Below are 6,000 nucleotides of genomic sequence, written 5' to 3'. Positions count from 1 at the left end.
ATTTTACTAAGGAGGTCAAAATAAGATGTCCAACCACTTTCCATCTTTTTTTTTAATTCTCTTTGACTACAGAATGAGCAGTTTTATTATTTATTAAATATTTCCTGCGTGGTAAGAGTGGTTGTTCTGTAGTTCTATGTATGGGGGCTTCAGGGTTTCAATTCATTTCTCTTTCTGGGGAGGACCTGGAGAACTTGTCTTAAAGCAGTTTTTGAATAGAAATCACGTGGTTTTAAAATCTCATATATTACAGGTGATTACAAATTGTTTTTACGTTCTTCACATTTACATGAGATTGAGGAAACATCAATGGTCCATGTAAAATGTTATTTTTTTTTATTTTGAGGCAGCTTTAGGGTATAAATGGAAATGAAGAGGACAGGCTACACCTTCCTGTGACACTCTGATTCAAGTTAAGCCTGGTTTAAGTTGTCTGAAAATCATTTTAGAACACTTGTATTAAATTCCTCTGGCTATAAACATTACAATGTTAGAACTTTGCATTTTTCCAAGGCAAAATGTTAAATTTAGAATAAGTTTTGATATGTCAGATTACTCTGTCCCCTTCACAGTGCAGCTTTATTTCATTTGAAACAGTAGATGGGCAGATCAATGATACTAAATAGGTTTTTTTCCAGTTGCTGTTTCAAGATTGGTAGATACTGGTTGCCTGTCGCTCTGTACGGAAGGAGTCTGAAGTTGTGTCTAGACTCAGGAGGACATACTGCCTGACTTATTAGTACCTGATTGATTAGTTATGCCTGCCATGAGCTCATGCCATCCTGCGTTTTGTTGCTTATCTCATAATAGTGTGCCTAAAGCCAGATACCTGTATGTTATGTGATAGGCTCACCAGTTTCCATTATAATTAAGATGAAATCTTTCAGAAATATAAATCTCATAATCAAATCAAAATTAGACTAAAGAACTTTCACCAAAGAAAAACTGCTTTTCATAGTATTAAATTGAAAGTGCCATGCCCTGTTATCAACTGTAAGATTTGGCCGAAGTCTTGGTTCTGCCTTTTCAGAGTTGTTTGCTCAAATCATCTGAATTCCATTTGCCATATCTGTAAAATGTTAGTATATTACCTTCCTAATAGCATTGCTGTGGGATAAAAAATTATTAATGTAGATGATGATAAATTATAAATCATTATACCCACATGAGATAATATGGGCAGAATAAATTATCTTTTGAAAACCTTGTGAGAAGTCAGTTACAATGAAAATGAATTCTTGGGATTCTGCATATTTATTCAGAATCACTCAGATTAAAACAGAACAAACCATCCATTCCCAATAAATCCGATTGTTGAATTCTCTGGTATTTCACTGTTGAAAGACTTTGATTATGTTTGTCCCAGGGCCTTCCCTGGGGTCACTAGCTAAAATTACAAAAGGAGCCTGGCCAAGTTTTCCCTGTAAAAGTAGAATTAACCTCTCCTATCAATAAATGATTGTTCACACAGTGTACAAGGAGATCCGACAGGGTTAAGTAAAATTAGAATTTCTGGTTATCTTATTTTTTGTTTCATCCTTTAAAAGCGTTAATATTGTGAATATTTTACATACTTAATATAATATATAAGGATGGTATACAACATATATAATATATAAAAGAGGTAGAACATATGATTTATACACAAATGTACATACATTCATAGTAAATGCACAAATTTTTTTGATACAATTGTGATGAGAAAAGCTTGTTAATCATTGTTCTTGAACACCTAGTACTTTAAGAAAAAGCAACTCATTTGCACAGACGATTCTGATTACTAATCTTAGCCACTAGCAGAGGAAATTCATTAACAGCTGTAAACATCAACTTACTTCTTTTGCCATTTAAATCAGTTATCAATGTGAGCAAAATTAAATAAATATGTCTGAAGCAAAACGGGGAAGTTTTCACAGAACTAAAAATAATGAATCCTGTATATGCCATTGCCACTGCTCTATTCTCAGCACCTTGTGCAATATCTGACACAGGACAGGTTATTTATAAATGTTGGATAAACAAATGGGAAGCTATTGAAGAGTTCTGAGTAGGAAATGAGTATGATTTGTTTTATCTATTTTTTAAAAACACTTTGGCTGTCATGTGAAAAATGGATTGGAGATGGGAAGAAGTGAAAGAAGGCAAGTTAGGAGGCTGTTTCAGTAGACCCAACAAAAGATGATGGTGGCTTGAACTAATGCCGTGGCGGTGAAGAATGAGAGGGGAATTTTGGGCGTTTTGAAATACATTTAGAAGTAAAACTATGGTATTTACTGAGGAATGGATACGAGAGTAAGGTAAATGGAAACGTCAAAGTTAATGGCTGGATTTCTGGCTTAAGCAACTGGGTGAAGTTCTGCTTTACTGAGGTAGGAAAAACTGGGTGAAAGTAAAAGGAAGATCAGGAATTCTCTTAGGCATGCATTGAGTTTAAGATGTCTTTATAGCATCCAAATGTAGATTTTGAGTAGACTATCAGTAGACAAATATGAAGCACATAGGAGAGTATGACTGCCACCCCAATGCTTGAAGATGTTGGAGCCCTTAACCCAGTGTTTGAGGAGAGCGTGGTTGCTGTGCAAGCACTTGGAAAGGGTGGGGCAGCCACTCCATCAGACTCAGAGGACAAAACATCGTTCCATGGATGACTCTCAGACCTTGAAATCTAATAGAGTTTGCCCTACAGAGGTTTGAAATTATTTGAGACGCATGACCCGTTTTCCTTCCAATTTCTCTCTATGGGAGTGGGAATGTTTATCCTATGCCTGTTCTTACTTTATGTATTGGAAGCAGATAACTTGTTGTATAGGTTTCACAGGTCTATAGCTGGAAAGGAATTGTGCCAAGGAACAGATTTTGAAGAGACTTTCTACTTAGTATTATTACTGAAATGACTTAAAGCTTTGGGTATTGTGATGGAAATAATGCATTTTGCACATGGAAAGAACATGTCCTTTTGGGGTCCAGAGGGTGGAGTGTGGTGGTTTGGAACTGGATGTACCCCAGAAAATCATGTTCTTAAAGCTAATCCATTCCTGTGGGTGTAAACCTATTGTAAAGTAGGACCTTTGATTAGGTTTCTTCAGTTAAGATGTGGCCCAGATTGGGTCTTATTCCTCTTACTGGAGTCCCATAAGAGAAGGAAATTCAGACACAGAGAGAAAGCTACAGAAGCAAGAAGATGGAAGCAATGAAACCCAGAAGAGAAGGAAGAAACCAGCAGATGCCACCGTGTGCCTTGCCATGTGACAGAGGAGTACAGGATTGCCTGCAGCCGGTCTTCAAGAAGAAAGCATTGTCTTGATGATGCCTAGATTTGGACATTTTCACAGCTTCAAAACTGTAGGCTTATGAGCTAATAAATCTCCATAGTTAAAGCCAACACATTTCATGGTATCTGCTTCAAACAGCTTAGCAAACTAAGATACTTCTCTTCTCACTGATTTGTTGGTTTGTTTCAGAAATTAAACTTCATATATTTTGGAAAGATATATTTCATAAAAATACAATATTTACGTTAACATCTAATGTGTTTGTTATTGTTCTTTTAAAAATAAAGTCATAAATCTTCCCAGATTTCCCATTTTAATTTCTAATACAGTAAAATATAGCTAGATATAACTCACATAAACAAAAGTTCTTGGAGGTCCTTGGTAATTTCTAAGAATGTAATGGGATCCTAAGGCCTAAAATTTTGAGAACCACTGCTCCAGATCATCTTTTTACAATTATTTTCCTACTCAGCTAATTGGTACAGTTATCTTGCAGGGGGATATTTGGGATTTGTTAACTCCATTCTTTTTCTTAGTAGTGAGAGGACCAGAATTGATGACTCCAGCAAGCAGGGGGGTGTTTGCCTGCTCTCCTGGCCAGGGGAGAAGGAGCAAGACCTGAGTCCCTCAGGAAACTCTGCCTGGAGCCTGCAACAGTGGCTTGAACCAAACCAGACTTAGAAGGGCCTAGGCACAGATCCCTGATCCATTAGTATTGTTTGGTGTGATTTTCCTGGCTTCACACTTTGAATCAACTCAAACAAATGTCTTGATTCAATGAACAGTTATTTAGCACCTACCAGGTGGGAATGCCAGTGCTTTAGAGAATACATGTCACCCAAGATATGGCTCTGGTTGCACAGTATATGGAGAAAAACAATCAGTGTACTAGTAAACCTGTATGTGGTGCCAGGAACTATTCTAAATGCTTCCCTTCTGGCTTTTTCTGACTTAATCATCACAACTATCCTGTTCTTATAATTCCCATTTATTAGAGGAGAAAATCAAGATTTATGCAGATTAGTACCTTGCTCAGTTTCACCCTTAGTAGGTTGCTGAGCTGGGAACAGGATGTTTGATGTAAAAGATGAACTCCTAATCACAGTCCTATATTGTACCTGGAAACGATATTAGAAATGCTATGATAAGTTCAAATGGAGTGAAAGGAAGAAACTAGTTAGTAGAGGGCAAACCTGGCATTGAGCTAGACCTTGAGGGAAAAGGAGATCTTCAGCTGGAGGGTTTTTTGGGGGCGAGTACATTCTAGGCAGAGGTTACTGCTTGAACAGAAGCCCGTAGCTACTAGGATCCTTTCCTACTTGGAAAATTATGACTTGAGATTGGACAAGTACATAGAGCAATGAACCAGCTTTGAAAGAGAGGGTGAAGATTTTGGACTTTGTTCAAGGATGGTAGCAGTGGTAAAGGAGTTTAAAAAGGGAAGTGGCATGTCCCACGCCATGCTTTAGGGAGATACAACATGCACAATTAGACATCTGTATTTACTTAGCAACAGAGAGCTCAAGGCCTGTAACTCTTGCTCCAAAGGAATTCCTAATGATCTCATTTGCAACAGGCCAACGCCTCTGCCCATTTGGCCCTAGGGTATTGTGTGGCTTTGCTTTGACAAACCTTGACCATGACACCCTAACACAAAGCAGAGCCTGGGGTCATGACTCTCTCTACGGCAGGGAGCTCCCTGCCAACTGTCAAACCAAGTTCTCAAAGACAAGTTTTCCTTCTGCCCTGACCTCGTCTTACTTGCTTCTCCCCCTGCCAACTGTCAAAGCAAGTTCTCAAAGACAAGTTTTCCTTCTGCCCTGACCTCGTCTTGCTTGCTTCTCCCCTTGAAGCAGTGGGTATTAACCAATTGAAATCTCCTTTGAATGCTTATAGGAAGTTAGTTTTTAACCAGGGGAGGTCTCAAGCAAGCTCTAGCAGGGCAAGAAACCAAGAAGCAGAAAAGTTTGTGGCATCCACCTGCAATCACTCAGGCTGTCTCCTAAACCTCCCTGGTGAGCTGCTGTGAACTCCATTTGGAAATCTCCTTGGGTGCTGCTGAGTGAGATGCTGCTATTGTTCAATATCCCAACATGCACATATGACTGACTTATAATGTATAACCCTCTTATTTCCCACAAGGAGTTGTGGCAGCTTGCAATAATAAAATTCACTTTAATTATAATATTTAAAAACAAAACCAAACCAACATGAGCTCTTCAAAAATCAGAAAATTAATGTGAAGTCACACCTACTAATCTTTGCAGGGGCTAGGTAGGGAGGATGAGCCACTGTTTAAATTGTAAACAATTTTTAAAATTACGACCTCACGAAGTCTTTCCATGCAGGGTCCACATACACAAACCAGTTCAAAAAAACTCCCAACTAAATTCAGTTGAACAACCCTTATCTGGAGCTGCAGGGGAGGGAGGTCAGCAAAGGTACAAATGTTGAACTAAATTTAAGCTTTGTTTTTTTAATTTTTTCTTAACTTTTTTTTAAGGTGTGATTCACAAGTCCAAGGGAGCTAACAGAGAAATGAAATAATTTTCTCCCCAGATGAGAGCAACTGAGGCAAAGAGACAAGAAGAAATTTCTTAGCACTTCTGTGAAAGGACAAGGGATCTTTTCCTTTGTTATTGAGTTATGACGGAGAACTCTGATATATGAAGAGAGAAGAGAAGCTAGGAAGTAACAAGAATGTCTGAGGTAATTACAAAACGAATGG

This window comes from Choloepus didactylus, chromosome 6, assembly GCF_015220235.1.
Source record: "Choloepus didactylus isolate mChoDid1 chromosome 6, mChoDid1.pri, whole genome shotgun sequence".
Lineage (NCBI taxonomy): Eukaryota > Metazoa > Chordata > Mammalia > Pilosa > Megalonychidae > Choloepus > Choloepus didactylus.
The sequence above is the reverse complement of the archived record's forward strand: the minus strand, read 5'-3'. Positions refer to the sequence as shown.